Source organism: Stegodyphus dumicola, chromosome 5, assembly GCF_044657685.1.
Source record: "Stegodyphus dumicola isolate Sdum_Otavi_A_Nest chromosome 5, ASM4465768v1".
In the NCBI taxonomy this organism is placed as follows: Eukaryota; Metazoa; Arthropoda; class Arachnida; order Araneae; family Eresidae; genus Stegodyphus; species Stegodyphus dumicola.
The window spans coordinates 163,719,693-163,740,851 of NC_140772.1; the positions used below are offsets into that span (position 1 = coordinate 163,719,693).

At 33.5% G+C, this 21,159-nt stretch overlaps 1 long non-coding RNA gene across 1 annotated transcript in view; it reads right to left on the reverse strand.

Moving 5' to 3' along the window:
• The window catches only part of LOC118199126 (uncharacterized), a 32,221-nt gene extending 16,597 nt beyond the window's left edge, over window positions 1–15,624 (reverse strand). The window contains exon 1 of the long non-coding RNA XR_004759896.2: window positions 13,891–15,624. This is a non-coding gene — a long non-coding RNA (uncharacterized LOC118199126). The remainder of the gene's footprint in view (window positions 1–13,890) is intronic.
• Window positions 15,625–21,159: the final 5,535 nt, after the last annotated feature.

Genomic DNA, 21,159 nt, shown 5'->3' on the forward strand with positions numbered 1-21,159 from the left:
AAAAAATTGAAACACTAAAACTCAGCTGAAAAATTATATTGCATTTTTGAAGTTATATTTTATGTTTTAGATAATATATCAAAAGAGCATACTTCATGCTATGATAGCAAAAATCATCCCCAAACACTTTTGATTATCAGACCTTGCAAGGGCCACTTTTAATTTTTTTTTGTAAACATAGGTTGAAATACAGACAAAAGTTGTTAATCCGGACTCGTCGGGACTTCGGCGATTCCGGATTATAAATCATCAGTTTAAATCTTGTAAGATGGCATGCAGAAATTCTAAAATTAAAAATATGAAACCGTAATTTATGAAATAAAGAACAATTATGATCTAAAGCGTATCAAATTTACAAAAAAAAAAAGTTTACTATTTATTTGTTTACTTTATTAAACATTTCTTTCAATGTAAGTTGTTTAAGTTGCTTCGTTTTATGTGATAATACTTTCTCTTTAATTCTATAAACAGACATAATTTCTTGTTCAGTTACAAAGTTCCGCTGTTCAAGTCCCGTAATTGCTGTGCCGAGAATACTGACTAACTTGTCAATCGAAATTTTTTCATGTTCACTAACCTCTCTGTCACCTTCTTCATGTCTTTATCCATTTTTTACAGCAATTCCACTTTTTGTTTGATGGACATCGAAACATACTTTCGTTTTGTAGATCCTTTGGGAGCTCCAGCATCAGAAACTCTATTTGGCATAATGGAAAGTTCAAGTTTACTTTTATAAAATTGCTCTTACAGTCTACAAAAAATAATAAGCAGCATCCAATTCGAAGATTAAGGAACAACGCAATCATCAACATTAACTGAAATAGATAATTAGATAATTTTAGCTTATACCATCCATTATACATTAAATGCACACGCGAAAACGTATTCTGCACTTGCGCGCACGCATATGCGCAGTCGTAAAGGTCTTACGTCGGGATTATAGATCATTCCGGATTATGGGTGTCCGAATTAACAACTTTTGACTGTATATCATTTTGTTCAGGAAGAAAAGCTGTTAAATGATTTTATTACTTGATACACCTCAAAGCTCTATTCTATCAAATCTATAGAAATTCTATAAAAACTATTTAAAAAAAAAACTCGAAATATATGGCCACATTTTTTTTCTTTTCCTTCCAAAGACAAATGTTTTGCATTTACAACTGGCTTTGGAAATATTTTCCCTGCTCTCACCAACTGTGAAGACTTATTTCGAAAACACATACTTATATCCTAACCCAGAGGAAAAATTTCTTGCGTTTCCTAGTTTCTTATCTGAAATTAACAAAGGTGATACCCTAAAGCATGTTTCAAATCAGCGATTTTTTTCATTAAGTGTGTTTGTGAGTATGGCAAAGCCTCGAGGGCTATCTGCCTAAGAGGAGGGATGCCTTCGTGGAGGACTTTCTAAGGGAAACTGGCTCGTATACACATTACATATGGGGAAAACCACGAAAACGCCCATGCAGCCAGCCCGTTCGCGGGATTCGAACCTCGGACCGAACTACCAGTGTTCAGCGACTTTACCGCTCGGCCGCTGGTGGGCCTTTTTCATTAAGAGACGGACCTAAAGTACATTTCTGTTTACCCCGTTTGTGAGCTTTCCTTTTGTGTGAAATTATCACAGCCTCTTTGTAGAGATAGTATTACAAATTAGCTGTCAATCACCTCTTACCATTTTCACTGCATTCTAGGATTCTGGAAAATATGAAGCGATGGGTATCTTTCAGGGCTAATATGCCACATTTAACTCCTACAATTGTGCAATGTTTTGACATTAAATGACAGTTTTGAAATCGACAAGTCTTTATCCGGGGAAAGAGTGAAGTGATGAAATTAAAATTTTAGACAAACAGATATGAATGAGAAACTCGACTGGAGTAAGCAAAGAATAAAAAGAAACTAAAATAATTTTATTCATTCTCAGCACAGGGTCAGTAAACTCCCCCCCAGGCATGTACATAATATTAAATCCTAAACAACTTGTAAATTAATCATAAACAATTATAATACAAAGAAATTTTGACATCTGACAGAATAGAGAAGGAGAAGCCTGGTGCTGCCATCTATTGGCATGGTACCCTCAGTATGGGTGGAGGAATGTTTTAGATACTGGTCCTTAAAATCGTACAGCACAAAGTCCGTAATCCGGACTTGTCGGGACTTCGGCGATTCCGGATTAGGGGTTTTTCTGGATTATAGATCATCAATTTAAATATCTGGTAAGATGGCATGCAGAAATTACACAATTAAAAATATGAAACCATAATTTATGAAATAAAGAGCAATTATGATCTAAAGGGTATCAAAATTTACAAAAAAAAAGCTTAATATTTATTTGTTTACTTTAGTAAACATTTCTATTAATGTAAGTTGTTTAAGTTCCTTTGTTTTTTATGCTACTACTTTCTCTTTAATTCTATAAACAGGCATAATTTCTTGTTCAGTTACAAAGTTCCACTGTTCAAGTCCTGTAATTACCGTGTTGAGAATACCGACTAACTTGTCGATCAAAATTTTTTTGTTTTCAATAACATTCTCTGTTACTTTCTTGACTATCGGAAGCACACATGGGTAAATGCTTTACTGGCTTTACGTACATGCGTAGCGGACGCATGCATCAAACGCGCATGCGTAAGTTCGTGGCTTTGAGGTCTGGATTATAGATCATTCCGGATTAGAGACTTTGTACTGTATAAATAATCTTCTTTCAATTATCAGTTCTGACTGAAATGCAGTAAATTATATAAGATTCAGTACTTGTGCCTCATATATTTGCAGATTTTGAATTATTTCTTCCCCTCCAATAGAATTTATGAATCTTCAAACATACCTTGGAACCAGGTATACTAATTTCATAACTGCAAAATATTTTTATGAAATGTAAAGGCGCTGTGAAATGGCTTTCCCGCAAAGCAGTTTTAGGGTTGCCATAAAAGAACAAGAAGGGCAGGGTTGCCACATTTGGCGACAAATTGGCGATATACCATGGATGGTTGGAGAACCTTCTGGAACGAATTCTTACCGGTTTAGTCCAGAATGCTTCCAAATACAAGCCGAAAGCTATATGAATCCTGCTGGTCTGCAGCCAATAAGTGTGCTTCATCGAGAAGAAAAGTGAGTCTCTCATTGAGTGAGTGTGTCTCGTCTAGTGGGTCAATCCATGCGGAAGCGATCGTGTTGATAGCCGGCCAGCGAGTGCCGAGTGGGTCGTCGAGTGCACCGAAAGAGTCTCGTAGAGCATCGCGGTTAATGCATTGTCGAGAGAACGTGTTGAGCTCCGGAAACGACTGAACCGAGAGTCAGGAGCTGTGCTCTGTGTGTCGTCGAGTGCATTGCGAGTTGTAGCGTGGAGAGTCTCGAGAGTACGTGGAGTTCCGACAACGACCAAGCAGAGTCGGGTGCTTTGCAGGAAGCTTGTCTCCACAGTTATTGCCTGACAGTGTGAAGGCTGTGTTGCTGATTGTTCCAGCACGTTTATAGTAGTTCATACACGACTGTAAAACGTGTTTTGGAGCTGTCCTGACAATATTGACTAATAAAGTGTGTTTCGATACTTCATCAAGTGTCGTCGTTATTCACTCCAAATCTATGAACCCCGTACGAACGTGAAGGAAGAAAATAATGTAACAACTGGTGTCAGAAGAATAGAAAAAGGAAAATCGTAACAATATTGAGCATTCAGAGGGTAGTGCTGCCATTTATAACCAAAAGGAAATGCTAGAAACGTACGATTACAGCTTTTGGTGTAAAAAAATTAGCATTTTTAGGAGGTTAAAAATTTTTACAACCAGTATATTTTATACACAGGGGCTCTTTAAAGGGAATTCAGTTTGCTTCCATACACCTGTACCAAAAAGGATTTTCATCACAAACTTAAATAAAAATAAGTATATCCAAATCAACTTGACGCATGTGCCGCTTTCAGATTTAAGCTTACCAATACACACCCACACATAGAACAACCATATCAGAACTTTGAATTGATAAAATAAAGATTATCCAAACTCTGATAATAGCCTTGAATTATTAAAGATAAATATCAATTTTTGGTACTTAATCGGGGCAACTACCTGATTATCCAAACTCTGATAATAGCCTTGAATTATTAAAGATAAATATCAATTTTTGGTACTTAATCGGGGCAACCACCTTGGCACATTTTTACTGAACAAAAAGGTGATTTGGTGAATTTTTAGACTGCAACTTAAAATGGATATGGTTATTTAAAGAGCTGTTATGTGCACGCTTGCCAGAGTTTGGTAATACGTAAGTACCAAATTTTCTTCTATTAAATTACAAATTTTTACTGACTGCATTTTAAAAATATAAGTGCAATGATAGTATTATATAATTTTGAAGGAGACAACAGAAAGGTGGTCCATAGAAAACTCTAGCTTATAAAAGTGGTCCCAAACAAGTTTGAGAAATGCTGCAGTAAGGTATTGCATCAAAATGTGAAAGAAATCACTTTAAATTTTATTTGAAATACATACACAAAACAGAAATATGCTTGATAATTTTGCTAAATATAAATAAATAGGTATTTATTTCAGAGCTAGATTATTATACTGATACCAGGTAAATTTCCTTTTATCATTCAAATTAATAATCCTAATTTCTGGTGACTACAACTTGAGACCCTAATTTCTGGTGCCTGCAAGCTTGAGAACCAACTACCAATAATACCACACTGAACCAAAGATTGTGGTTGTGAAGTCCAAAATTTTAAATTAATTAACAAACTTATCTTTAAATCTCCAATTAGTAGGAAATATGATGCATTAAAAAATGAGCAATCAAAATTTTTTCTAAACGTGAAAATGCTTACATCAGCAGCAAAAAAATTCAATAACAACATTTTGAAATCTTCCTGGAAAACATAAAAGGCAGTTTGGCATTTTAACTGGCTCACTTAAATCACAATAACTGCGCTGCCTATCAAATATTGTTTGGATGATTATGCTATGATTCAATGGGTGTCCAGTTTTTGCCTATCTTATAAAGCAGCAATGGACATCAACTTTTGTTGACAAACTTTGCTGATAATAACTCCAAACTGTGTAGACCAGCAATAAATGGTACTGACTACCAAATATAGATGGCAGTAAATTCTCGTTAGCACTAGCTGCCATACTATAATATACTTCTATATGAATAGTTATACAGCAGAAATGCTCCAGGGGCTCACTCATGTTATTATAAATGATGTCTATTAAATATTCTGACTATCAAATGAAGGCACTGAAGGGAGGTTCTGTAGCAACTTCCCTCATAATGCAAAAAAGATATCATTCTGAATTACTTGATGAGTGCACTTTTAACTCAAGTCCAGGGCCGGATAAATGGTGATTGGGCCCGGCATTACCATCAAACATCAAAATAAAAAGAAAAATTTTTTAAATCGAAATTTAAATCAAATTGCTTTTGACGATAATGGATAAATTATGAATTATTCAAATAATTAAAAATATATTTATTTTAAGTTCGCACTGCTGAATGAGATTTATTAATGTGTTTAATATTATATACAGTCAAAAGTTGTTAATTCGGACACCCATAATCCAGACCTCAAAGCTACAAACTTTCTGCGCATGCGTCGCGTTGACGCATAAGTGGTGCGCATAAGACCTTTACGGCTGCAAAAGTGCATGTGCGCAAGGGCATAATACGTTTACGCATGCACGTTTAATGTATAACGGACGGTAAGCTAAGCTAAAATTATCTAATTCAGTTAATGTTGCAGATTGCGTCTTCCTTAATCTTCGAATTGGATCCGGCTTATTATTTTTTGCAGACTGTTAGAGCAATTTTATAAAAGTGAGCTTGAACTTTCGATTATGTCAAATAGAATTTCCGATATATATTTACTAATATGTAAATGATCTATAAAGCAAAAGTATGTTTTGAAATCCGAAATCTGTTTATCAATTTCACGCTGCTCTGCGGCAGTGAGGGGGGGGGGAAACGGCAATGCTGGAAGTTGATCTGTCAGCACTATCCTTATCTTCAGGGCAGATGTTTTTATTTTATTTGGCTTATAATTCCTTACTAAATGTAGTATTTCATTTCGATGTACTCCGTCTTTGATATGATTTAAATCAAGTTCCTCGTCATTATAATTCGCTTCCGATAGTGAAGAAAGTGACAGAGAGGTTATTGAAAACGAAAACATTTCGATTGACAAATTAGTCGGTATTCTCGACACAGCAATCATAGGACTTGAACAGCGGAACTTTTAACTAAACAAGAAATTATGTCTGTTTAATAGAATTAAAGAGAAAGTATTATCACATGAAACGAAGCAACTTAACCCTTTAGATCATAATTGTTCTTTATTTTATAAATTACAGTTTCATATTTTTAATTTTGTAATTTCTGCATGCCATCTTACCAGATTTAAACTGATGATCTATAATCCGGAAAAATCGATAATCCGGAATCGCCGAAGTCCCGACGAGTCCGGATTAACGACTTTTGACTGTAATATAGAAAACTGATACCCGTAAAAGTTCATGTCAAATGTATTGAATTTAATCGGGATAGTCCTATATTAGAGAGATTTTGCACTACGTACAAGAACTACTTTATGTACGTAAACTACTATGCAGGTATATGCACGTGCAACTAGTTGCGCAACCATACCAGCCAGTGGTGGATGTATAGCTAGTATCAAATGCCAATTGTTTCTTGCACTTGTAATTCGCTATTCTTCTAATTGTTACAATTATTAGAGTCATAATTTGTGACTACAATTACTAATTGTTGAATAAGGTAAGTACTAATTATATTACATAATCTTTATCAACAAACAATTATTTTTAAAATTAAAAATTTAAGTATATTATGTGATTAAAAATGGATACTTAACCTATAATTTTATTATTAGATGTTGAATCCACTGAAACGAGAAAGATGTGGGAAGAAAATATAAAAGTGGTAGTCTAAAAAGGAAATTAAGTGCAAAAAGGAAAACGGAAAGTGAAAAACTCAGAGGTGCTTTAAACAAATTTTTAATAGATAATGATGACAAAGGTGAAGAAGAAACTAATGACAGAGTTGAAGAAGTACTGACAAACATGAAGAAGAAAATGACAAAACTGAAGTTGATGATAAAGATGAAGATCAAGAACAAGTAAAAAATGAACAAGAAACACAATTACACAGACCGAAGCCGGAACAGGAAGAAGCAAATATTGGAATGAAAATGGAATCGCAGAATATATCTGATGATCCCACATTTTGGCCTGAGATTATTACTCAAAAAGTAAGAGATTATTTAGTTATAAAAGGTTCTGCAAAAATTATCTTAAGTGAGTTTCCGCACAAAGAAGATGGAACACACTTTTCAAAAGAAAGCTTACGAATGATGAAATAATAAGCCATCCTTGGATAATATATTCTGAATGAGAAGACAGAATATTTTGTTTTTATTGTAGTCTATTCAGTATGGGTGCCTCAACTGCACTAGCCACTGTAGGATTCAATAACTGGCCGAATATATATAATAGATTAGCCACACATGAAAAATCAAAAAATCACTTGGTAGCTATATTAAAATGTACAGAGCTTCAAAAAAGACTTTCTGCTGAGCAAACAATAGATAATGTTCAACAGAAGTTGTTGAACCAAGAAACAATTTGTTTGTATAAGATATTTGAAAGATTATTTTCTCTGAATCAGTTTTTAGCAGAACATAATATCGCTTTTAAAGGATCCATCGAAAACCTAGGCGATGCACAAAATGGAAATTTTCTAGGTATACAGTCAAAAGTCTTTAATCCGGACTAGTCAGGACTTTGGTGATTCCAGATTATCGATTTTTCCGGATTATAGATCATCAGTTTAAATCTGGTAAGATGGCATGCAGTCTAAAGGGTATCAAAATTTACAAAAAAAAGAAGCTTAATATTTATTTGCTTACTTTATTAAACATTTCTTTCAACGCACGCATGCGTACCTTACGCATAGCCGAAATTAAAAAATTGCAACCAGAAAACTATTTGATTTGTATTCGTGATATTTATAATGACGATGAATTTGATTTAAATCATATCAAAGACGGAGTACATCAAGATTAAATACTACATTCAGTAAGGAATTATAAGCCGAATAAAATAAAAACATCTGCGTTGAAGATAACGATAGTGCTGACAGATCAACTTCCAGTTCATTGCGCACCGCGACGTCAACATGCATCAACGCGTCGCATGCACAGACAGATTTTAGCTTCAAGGTCCGGATTATAGACCATTCCGGATTATGGGTGTCTGAATTAACGACTTTTGACTGTACTTGAATTGCTTGGAAAATTTGATCCAGTAATGCAGGATCATATAAAAAGAATTGCCACAAAACAAACACACCAAAGTTATTTAAGCAAAACAATACAAAATGAAAAAATAAACTTAATAGGCAACAAACTAAAAAATAAAATTATTGATAGAATAAAATATGGAAAATATTTTGCCGTGATTCTGGATTGTACTCCAGATGTCAGTCATCAAGAACAAATGTCTCTTAGCATCAGATATGTTTCGGATGGAACATTACCAGGCTTGAATATTGCTATATATGAACAATTCATCAAATTTTTACATGTAGAGAGCAGCACAAGAGAAAATCTATTTCTTGTGTTAAAAAAGGAAATTCAAAGTTTAGGACTTGACATCAACAACATACGAGGGCAAGGCTAGGATAATGGTTCGAACATGATAGGGAAAGTCTCCGGGTTGCAAGCTCGACTCTTAAAAGAAAATCCACGGAAATTTTTTACTCCTTGTGTTTGTCACAATTGTAACCTAGTATTGGGAGATGTGGCAAAATTTTGTCCTGAAGCTTTAACCTTCTTTGGTATTCTCCAACGCCTATATGTTTTGTTTTCGGCATCTTCAAAAAGATGGTTAGTTCTTCTCAAATATGTAAAAGGACTTACTGTGAAGCCGCTTTGCGATACCAGGTGGAATGTCAAATTCAAAGCGTAAAATCAGTGAAATACCAAACAGGTGAATTTTAGGATGCTCTTTTCGAAATATCAGATTCACAAATTAAAAGTGAAGCAGAATCTCGAGGAATTGTAATGAAAGACCATAAATTTTTAGTATCACTGGATTTTGGTATGATTTACTGTTCCAAGTCAATTATGTTAGCAAGGAACTTCAAAGTGAATCTGTAGATGCATCCATTGCACTTTCTTAATTTGAAAAACTTTAAAAATGGTTAAGTAACTACAGAAATACTGGATTCGAACAAGTTTTAGTTCAGGCAAAAACTCTTGCAGAAGATTCGGAAGTATCAACAGAATTTCGAAATAAAAGGCTTGGGAAAAGAAAGAAACATTTTAATTATGAAGGCGATGATGAAACTATTGAAGGCCGATAAATGCATACAAGATATCTTTTTTTAATGTTGTTTTAGATAAAGCTACAGAATCACTAAAAGATCGTTTTGAACAATTAAAAAATCATAATGAATTATTTGGAAAATAAAATTATCTGGGAAAATTTCAAAATATGGAAAAAGAAGTACTTCAAAAACATGCAGCTGAATTTGAAATTTCTCTAACAGTTTCTAAGTTAACAGAAAATGATGTACCAAAAGTGAAAGAAGCTGATATAGATGGAAAAATGTTAGTTGAAGAAATGGAAGCTTTAAAATCTATTTTTCCTTCCAAATGTTTTGAAAATCCGTTTAAAATGTACAAATTTTATTGGATAATGATATAGCAATGGCATTTCCAAACTTGTCTATTGCTCTCCGAATATTCTTAACAATTCCAATATGACTTGCTTCTGTAGAAAGATCCTTTTCCAGGCTAAAATTAATAAAAAACTATCCGAGATCGACAATAAATCAGGATAGATTAAATAGTTTAGCAGTTATGTTGATTGAAAGTGATGACACAAGGAAATTAGATTTTCGAACAATTTTAGAAGAATTTACAAAACAAAAACTTAGGAATATGTAAATTCATGTATTCATATTCGGTGATGTAAATTTATATTCAATGAATGTTTTTGTATTTTGAACATTATTTTTTAATTTATGTAGACGTTTACCTGTCTGATGATCCACGACATTTGATATACTTATATATATATACAGTACAAAGTCTGTAATCTGGACGTCCATTATCCAGAATAATTTATAATCCGGACCTCAAAGCCACAAACTTTACGCATGTGCGCGTTGAAAGAAATGTTTAATAAAGTTAACAAATAAATATTAAGAATCTTTTTGTAAAATTTGATACCCTTTAGATCATAATTGCTCTTTATTTCATAAATTACGGTTTCATATTTTTAATTGTTATAATTTCTGCATGCCATCTTACCAGATTTAAATTGATGATCTATAATCCAGAAAAAACCCCAATCCGGAACCGCCGAAGTCCCGACTACGACACCCTCATGTATATATATATAATTTATTTCCTAAACAATATTGATAAATTGATTATATTATCTCCTAAATTTAATTAAAGTAGAATTATTTTAAAAGAGTGAATCCATACTGGTAAGTTATATTTTGAAGGGGATTGGAATTAAATCATCATGAAGAACAAAAATTCCAATTGTAAAAGGAAAAATTAAATTAAAAACATGTAATCATTGTCATTGATCGGAAATTAGTTGACTTTTCAAGGGGAACAAACCAACTCCCGTTCAATGAACAATAATTAATAAAAATACGTAAATATGAAGGTGTTTCATCTTTACTCAAGTTATAAGGTAAAGCCAAACCAGCAAGTCTAGTCAGGCCAAAAATTTCCTCGAATAGAAAGGATTACGAACCAATGCTGATACTCAAAGAACTTATTCTTATGAAGCCTTTTAGCCAATTCAATTTGGAATAAAAAGCAATTTCTGTAGAGAAATCCGAAAAAACTCGAGTAACCGTCCCCGACACCCTCATGTTTATGCATTTGAGTTCTATATTATTTGTAAAAATTAAACATTGGAAATTGTCATTATGAAATAGAATTCAAAGTAAAGTTGAAATAAACATAGAAGATTACAAAATAAGATAAATAACGGAAACTTTGTAAAAACAAATAAAAAATAATATAAAATATATAATAAGAACAGTGAATGTACATGAAGATATAAAGGCCAGAAAAGGTATTAAGTAACTTACATTCTTTCTAGTGGGAAGTTGGCAAAGTGTTCTCTTCGTGTCTGACTCGTAAGTGTAGGGTGTCCGAAATTCTTAGAGGCAGTGGGGGCTTTGAATAATATCAGTCGCTAAGACTTGGGTGAAGTAATTTATGGTAGCGGGTGGGACTCGGAATTCTTGAGAAATGTATTGTGTGGAGTTCTTATTTGAGTGAAACTGTCTGTTAAGACTTTTTTGAAAATACTAGTGAATGGAAATTAATTAATTTCTGGCTAATTGTCGTGTCGCAATGATTAAGAATTTAAGAAAGGAAAAAAGGAATTTTCGCTGTCTGTTACTAAAAAAATGAGCCTATTTCATGACTTTAGTCTGTCTAATAGCTCTTGGACAATGAAAATTCCTTTTTTCCTTTCTTAAATTCTTAATCATTGTGACACAACAATTAGCCAGAAATTAATTAATTTCCATTCACTAGTATTTTAAAAAAAAACTTAACAGACAGTTTCACTCAAATAAGAACTCCACACAATACATCCCTCAAGAATTCCGAGTCCCACCCGCTACCATAAATTACTTCACCCAAGTCTTACCGACTGATATAATTCAAAGCCCCTACTGCCGCTAAGAATTTCGGACACCCTACACTTATGAGTCAGACATGAAGAGAACTTTTTGCCAACTCCCCACTAGAAAGAATGTAAGTTACTTAATACCTTTTCTGGCCTTTATATCTTCATGTACTTTCACTGTTCTTATTATATTTTTTTATATTATTTTTGATTTGTTTTTACAAAGTTTGCATTATTTATCTTATTTTGTAATCTTCTATGTTTATTTCAACTTTATTTTGAATTCTATTTCATAATGACAATTTCCAATGTTTAATTTTTACAAATAATATAGAACTCAAATGCATAAACATGATGGTGTCGGGGACGGTTACTCGAGTTTTTTCGGATTTCTCTACAGAAATTGCTTTTTACTCCAAATTGAATTGGCTAAAATGCTTCATAAGAATAAGTTCTTTGAGTATCAGCATTGGTTCGTAATCCTTTCTATTCGCGGAAATATTTGTCCTGACTAGAATTGCCGGTTTGGTTTTACCTTATAACTCAAGTAAAGACGAAACACCTTCATATTTACGTATTTTTATTAATTATTGTACACTGAACGGGAGTTGGTTTGTTCCCCTTGAAAAGTCTACTAATTTCCGATTAATGACAATGATTACATGTTTTTAATTTAATTTTTCCTTTTACAATCGGAATGTTTGTTCTTCATGATGATTTAATTCCAGTCTCCGTTAAAACATTATTAACATTTTACTTTCAAGTTATTTCAAAACATCTTTCAAATATAACTTACCAGTATGGATTCACTCTTTTAAAATAATTCTACTTTAATTAAATTTAGGAGATAATATAATCAATTTATCAATATTGTTTAGGAAATAAATTATTATTAACTAACTTTGCAGCAATTGCGCAAGTAGTAGTAACTTGTTTTTGCACTAAATGAATTTAAGATCATACAACATTATATATATATATACTGAATTTGAATTTTATTTAAATATTTAATATATAGAGTGGGCCCTGCCAAAAAAAAAAAAAAAAATCAATCGGTCCCCGCACCTATTCAATCCCGGCCTGCTCAAGTCATTTGAATAACCATGCTACGATTTCAAAAGGTACTAGTTGGGAGCTTGATTCTAGCACAGCAGCAAAACATCAATGTTCACTAAAATCTCCATTAACAACTCCAAGCTATATAAGCAATAAAAAAAAATGGTACTGCATACAAACCCCATATGCTACCATGATAAACCAAAGTTGTTGCTGCTGTTCCACTCTTGCATAAGTTGTAACTGGCAATAACACATAGATTAATTAGCTTCAAAATTGAATAATAATAAGAGTTTCAGCATTTAGGCAACGTATGGTTTCAACAGCTACTGATAATATAGACAAAAATAATGGATTATTTATGCATATGTGTCCTTTATATATTTACATAAATTTTATGTTAATATAGTAATTCTAATTATGTGTAGTATATTGAATAACATTTATGCATGTTATTCAATATACTACACATAATTAGAATTACTATATTAACATACACATATACGTATATTTAAATATGGATACAAATAATTCACTATGTTTCACATTCTTGCCTTTAAAATGTGAAACACACTGAACAAAATTACTTTTTACATATATGGGATTCAAAATAAATTAGGCATATTTTATGAAGGATGGTGCCATACATTCACACACAAAATGGTTTAAAATGAAGAACAAAATTTTACAGTTAGAACAAGGTTCTCGACCTTTTTTGCCCTATGCACCTTTTCACAATTGCTAGAAGTTCATTCCCCCTCCTTTTCAAACTTGAAAAATATGTATACATTTATTTAGATTAAGGCATTTTTTAACAAAATTTATTAATTAAATAGCAGAAAGTATAGAAAATGATGATAAATAAGAAAAACTGAATAGAAGTAGTCTTTTATATTCTAATACTAAAACTAAATAAAAAGCTGACCCCCCTGAAACAATGAAATCCCGCCTAGTTGAGAATCCCCGAGTTAGAATGTCAATAAAATTTGTAGTAAGGGTAATAAGAAAGTAGTATGTGAATTGGTAAAGAAAGTTTGTTTGGTTTTCTTTATGGTTCATGGGTACTGTTCTGTTCATAAACATAAGAAAAAACATTTTATAAGAAACAAGATCTTTTACAAGAAAAAACAAAAATCTGTATTTGACTTACATTTACATTTTTACAGCTGATGTATAGAACTCAGTGAAATAAGCAAATCTATCCACACTCAAACATGCATATAACACAGACAGGGACAGGTTTTTCTATTACCATGTATATATTTGAAAATATCCCTGAAACAGGACAGTTTTACATATGTTGAAACCAAGGGCATAAATAATCAAAACATACCTTATAAATATAAATGAATCAGATCTGAAGTTCATAAATGTTTACTTAATCTATTTAAAATCATAATTACAATTCAGTCTGCAACACAGTTGATTTTTGTAACCAATAGTGAAATTGATACCATAATTATGCAACAAAAATTTTTTTGTATATTTTAAAAGCACAATATTAGGTCATCAGTACACCTTTATTTATCAATATCTGTTTAAAGACTCTAAATGTACTTTTCAATTGCTGCTAAAATATATATAGGTATTTCCCGGTTATTATAGCAGCCCAAACTGGCTAATATCAGTAATTTGCTGCATGCAACTTATTAAATTAAAATGGTTATTACAGTCAGTTGTCCAAATCGACATGTAGTGAACTATTTAACAAGTATGCACTGCTCTCTGTACATATATGGAACAAATAAAAGATTTTAAAAAGTTTGGTATAAAAGAATAAAAACTGAAAACTTGGCATATTACAAAGAATTTGTTGTGTAAACTAAAAAAAAAAAAAAAGAAAGAAAAGAAAAAGAAACTAATGTTCATCTGTAATGTAATATCTGATAACAAAGGAAATACATAGCCATTAAAAAAAGTTTTATACAAGGTTATGAAAATTCATTCATAAAACAATTTCATTTTAATTGCATACATGCTAAAAGAACATAATAAATGCAAAAATACACATAAAGAAAGAAAGTACTGGAAATAATTACAGATAATACAGCAAAGAGCAGAAAGTAATCAGAGATGAGACTACAAGAAGAGATGCAAACTTGATGTGATGCTTGAAATTTACAGTGAAACTATTTACACAAAGAAGAAACAAGAAATACCTACTATTCCCTCCCCAAATAATGATGTAATTTCTGAAAATAAATATACAATATATAAATAAATATAATAAAATACATAAATAAAAAAAATCAGATTGTATTCCGGTCATAGATGTCATTTCTATGACTGAAATATAACGGATGAACATAATCTTATGAAGATACTGTTATATGTTGCACAAAAGAATAGCCAGTTACGCTTCAAGCAGAAACACCTCGTTAAATATCACTCACATATCTGAACCAGTATTAACCATAACTGTACAATTAAAGGACCACTAAATATAAATAAAAATTTTAAAAGCCCGCTTATCCATTTCCAAGTCCTTCCTTAGCAGAACTTTACACGTGTTGCCAGCACATATAACGTATTGAAAAAAATACATTGTCTACTGTTGTTGTGTTGCCAGCCTTCTCACGTATTGAAAAAAAAAAAAAAAAAAGTTTTCCGTGGGCTACTACGCATAATAGCAAATGGAAGTGAAATGATGAGAAGTGCAACCATTTTACTCAGTCAAATTTTACGTCGTTTGTATAGATTGCCTTACAAGCGGTTTAGGCCGATTCCAGAGGAGAGAGAGAATGGGATTTCGTCCAAGCCCTCATAATTTCTCATGATGGAGCAAGGTCTGTAGAAGAAAGGTTAGCTCACTTGGTTAGGGCAAACTGCTCAGAAAGTAGTTCTGCGGAAAATTACAGACGCACCGTACTATATTAGAAACAATGCATTTCATGCGGAACTAGGCGTAATTCCACTGAGAAGTTTTTACTACCACCTGGCCAGACAGTTTCACATTCGTTTAAGTAGCTCTGAATTCAGAATTTAAAATTACGATTATAAGAACGATACTAATAAAAAAAGGCCAATGTCAATTCTCAATTTAAATGTAATCATCGGAGACTGAATTTTTATATTTACTATGTCATGTTATTCGGTATTCTTTAGTTCTTTACTTCTTACTCTTCTTTACAAAGAAGTTTTTAGTAGTATCGTTCTTGAGTACATTGTATGTATTTGTTCACCACTTGTTGATTCAAAATTACCTTGATAACACAGATTCAGTTAGACAGCTTTGTCGCTCAAGGAAATGAAAAATCCATATCAAGACCTATAAGATCCAGCGTCCCACAAGGAAGTATTCTCGGTCCAGTGCTATATCTTTTCTACATATCAGATTTTCCTCACCCTGGTTTAAACAATTACTCTCTGTTAGCATGTTAGGCCGACGATACGGCGAATGCAATTAAATCCATCCAAGCTAATCATACAATAGACAAAATGCAAAATTACCTCTATGCCGTAGAAGACTGGTGCACAAATTGGCGTGTAAAAATCAATGCTAGCAAGTCACAACTTTTAATTCTTAGCAAAACTAAGAAAAACATTGCTTTTAAAGATCTCTACCTTTTTCAGGAAAGCTGTTCCTCTGGTCACAAAAGCCAAACACTTAGGAATTATTTTGAACCAAAGGCTCACATGGTCTAACCACATTAATAGTATCAAGAGCAAAGCCATGGGCATAATATGCGGATTTCTTCCGGTCATTGGAAAATATTCAAATCTTAGCTTGCGTACCAAAAAACATATATATATATACCACTTGCATTCGACCGATACTTTGTTATGCTGCTCCTGCTTGGAACACGGTCACTCAAACTCAACTGCGTCAATTACAAGTAGTGCAAAACAAATTTCTGCACATTATTACTGATTCACACTATCTTATCCTCAATAAACTTTTACACAGAGACTTAAACCTTGAGACGATTCCAGAATACATCAGAAGATCTAATGAAAAATTCTTCCGCAAAGCTGTGCAATGTGACTTTGTTAATTACTCCCAAGTCTTTAACCGCTTGCCTGATTATCCCGAGTTATCTCGGGTTCGTATACATTGCAGTTAATTACTATCCCGAGAAAACTCGGGCGAAGCAGAATTTGTTAGTACGATTTCTTTTATCACGGTTTTACACGGTCTGGAGGAAATGAAAGGAAATATTCAGCTTTGATTGGCAGTTTTCCAAATTTTGTTGATTGCGCGGTTCTTTTGGAGGGACTGGTCGCGTGTTTCCCTATTGTATAGTATACGTTGGCTTGTGGATTAGTAATGTATAAAGAAGGATGCATGCGTTGAAAAAAAATAAAATAATGACTATGATGCAAGATAGCGAAACGATGATTTTTCAGATAGTAATTATGAAGAGATGGGAAAAAAATAAAAAAAAATATCAAATCCAACGAGACAGTGTACTCTATGCTCCCGTGAAAGAGATTCCAGGGGTAAGCCAGTAAGAAAAGAGACCAGATACCAGTGTAGAATGTCACGTATCACTTTGTGTTGTCCCTTGTTTCAAAAACTATCATACAAAGATTAATATTTAACTTTGTTTCGTTTGTCCGAGATAACTCGGGATAGTAAACTAATATTAAAAATCGATGCTTTTACACCTTCAAAAATTTTAAATTCAACTTAAAACCTACATATTTTGATTTGTTTCGTTTTGTTGTATTTAATAATAAAATAAAAAAAATGTGATGATTTTTTGCAATTTTTTTCAAAAAAAATTTGTAAAGGAAGCGGTTAATTATGAAATTCTCTTCGCAGATAGAAGCGTCAGACCACTTGCAGCTCGCACCTTCATGGGAGGAGACGACAATTTTTTCACTTAGCTCCGGAATCGGTAGCTGTTTATACTTCCGATGCATCTGATTTTGATTGAAGTTCTTCTGTAGCTTGAATATTATTCTTGGAGACTGATAAAACTAATGCTGTGAGATTTTTCGTATTGTGATCATATAGTACTGTTGATAATAGGTTGCTTAGGTTGTTGTTAAGTTGCTGTAGTGTATTACGTTGAATAGTTGTATTAAAATTGTGTTATATAGTTGTATTGTATTGTGTTGTATTTAGCACTATTGATTGAGGTTGTTTAGTTGTATTCGAATTTGTGATTGGAACTATTGCTGTAGTGTATCTTCTCATATTGTTGCCATTGATTTGCATTGTCTTGGGTCCTCCTTGAAAGCTATGATCGCTCGTCATGTTTTACGAACTTGTCCGATTGGATTGTCTTGCTCCTTTTGGTAAATCTTCCCCTTTTCTCCGTTTTCTCATTTGAGATTTTCTCCACGTCCGGATTTCTTTATAAATGCCCTTGGGCTTTAATTCTGGAACCGGCAACATTGTTCTTCGCAATAGCTCTGTCAAATATAGAGTCTAAGTCTAAGCTTTAAGGCTTGAATTTATAGTGCGTGAATATCTTCAAAATTTAAATAAAAAAAAGTTACTACATCTCAAAAAAGTTACTTTGTAAAATATTTCGAAACTTTCACCTATGTTCGATTTGGGGTAAGGCGTCAGCCTAGGCACCCAGGTGTATCAAACACCTTTCCACGGAGTAATTATGTAATGCTAGGGACTCTTACGGCTGAGGCTCCTATATAATCTCTAGTAGCTCTAGCCTGTATCTATTAGAGCTACTAGAGATACCCTTTATAGTCGCAGTGGCTAATCGCACCGACGGTGCGAATAGCTAAGAGGCTATTCACACCAAGGTAAGCAGGCCCGCGCAAAGCCTAATCGGTGCCGTCGTGCAAATGTCTAGCGACCGCTTTTATTTAGTGACGATATTAAAGGGACATTGCTTATAATTAACATTTAAAACGAAGCATTATTAACATAATAATATGAAAAACAAAACAAAACAAAACAAAACAAAATACATTTTATCTTTTGTCTAAATATGAAAATATTTTGTGCTTTGTTAAAAACCCACACTCAAACATATTCAATGAAGAATTATACATTCATTTATGTTATAAAAAGCCCCTCAACCGGTACAGTGGTTAGCGTTGCTGACTGCCGTACCGAAGGCTTCGTGTTCGAATCCCGGAGAAAATATGGATATTTGTAAATGTATAGTGCACGTGTGGCATGGGGGCACTCTTAAATTGGGGAGGAGAAAGTCCTTTTGAAAGGATGGTGGTAGGGGAAGAGGGGTGGGAGACCTTCGGAACCGTCCCCCAGGGTGCTCTCTATCAAAATTGGAGGCGAAACTGAGCTAAATCGCACCGTAACCTGTAAGGTGCTAAAGGCTGTTGCCAACGACAGGCGTATCTTGCGCTCATTGCCATGAGGAGGAATTTTATAGGCTTGTGCTGACTATAATCCAGACAAGTGAGCATTAGTCAAGAACAACAACATGTTATAAAAAAGTAACACTGCGAGCGAAGTGAAATAATATGCAAAACGTATTGCATACCAAATATATTGCTGAACACTATTTATTATCTTAAAATTAAAAACAAATATACATGTCTAATAAGTTTGCACTAAATAAATTGTGGCTCGCAGCGTAGTTTACGACAAGGTTCAAACTGTGATTACAACAGGGCACAAAAAATGCTCTAGGGCTGATATCTAGGGATATATCCAAAATTCTTTTCTGTACATCGCTATGTTGTTGACAACGATATAGCGTAGAGTTTGAACCGGCGATGCTACATTTCCTCCAGAAGTTTACGAAAACTGCAGTTCATGCATAAGCCCTATTATTTATATCGCTTTAGTTTTTATTAGTTAATGCTTTTTGTAGTTTTTCATATAAGTTGAGATGATCTTGTAAATACAATTGCAAAAAAATCGAAGCACCAAGAAGGACTTTTGCGATTGTGACGAAATTTGGTATGCAAAAACAACTTGATCGAACATGCAGATGATCAAAGTTGTTGTTTTGAAGGCAAAAGAACAGGAATTGCGATCATAGCGTGCATTTCTAGTGCACAATTCGTAAAGTACAAAACCAGTAACAGAGGTAGAAAATTTATCTTTTTTTGTTGCTGCCATTGTAATTCCGTAAAGAAGCAACTAAAGATGCCATTATGAGGATATCGAAGACCTTACAGACAACTAAACCATTTCGAACGCTGTCGCATTGTAGGGTTGCGTGAAGCTGCGTGGTCATACCGAGCAAAAGGCCACCACCTGCAGCGCACAGACACTGCTGTACAAAGATGTTGGCAGCAATGGTTGCTACAAGGAAATTGCTGACGAAATGAAGGCTCTGGAAGGCTGAGGAGCACAAATGCGAGGCAAGATAACCCCAGCGGTATCATTGTCGACTATTCACGGCACTAAAGCTACGCCTATACCTCCAGTGGTACCATCCACCATCTCACGGCGCTTGTCCTGAGGCGGGGTTACGCTAACAGAGGCCTGCCTTTGACCCCACCACATCGGCGGAGTCGTCTGGAGTGGTGTCGCATCTGATCATCATGGCTGCCATCAGATTGGCAACGTTTGGTGTTCATCGATGAATCCCGCTTCATTCTTGAAGCAGATTGTGATGACTTCATGGTTCAACAAGGCACCATTTAACAAGACGAAACATTTATTAAAATATGGTTCAAAGCATAATAAAGAACTCGGAGCAGTACGTCGCTTCTACAGCATAGTAAAATCTACAACCTTCCTCTCCCGAGGCTAACATGCAACTCTCAATAAGTGCATTAACACTTCTTGAAGAAGAGCTATATGCGCCAAGCACGCTCTGTTGATCGCCAAACAGTCGCCAGATATCACACCCCCGTCGTAAGATTGTTGTTGATATTACTTAGAAACCAATCAGCAATCTGGAAACTAAAATCTAGCAACTGTTTGCGATCAACGAGAAAAAGAAAAAAAAAAACTACATACACATTTATACATTCTACCCTAATTTTCAAATCTCAACTACTATAGACATTTGCAATGTAATACCTATAATTGTACATCAGTTTACTACATAAACATATATAAACATAAATAACTCATTTATATATATATATACATAAATAACACATTTTTAACTTCACTTGTTCCGAACATTATTATTATTGTAATAATTTATCCATGCTTAACCCAAAGAAACCAAGTGGATATTTTTCTTTTATAAACATGTTAGAATATACCCTATTATTATTCCAATGATGACAGTAAAATTATTAAGCTTCTTATATATATATATAATTATATTCTTAACGTTCTCTTTAACTAATGATTTATATCCTTGGGAGACAATATCTAAATTTACCACTTACCTCGAATATTTGTTATCCAATAACTTCTCTATCTATTTCAAATTACATAAACATCTTATTTGCGCAAAATTGTAAAATTATTAAGAAAAGCAAAGAAAAACTATCTAATCATTAACTATACAAAATGTTCGTGACGATGAACAGTAAATCAATGTTCAAAGTTCACAGGTGGGGAGTCTGG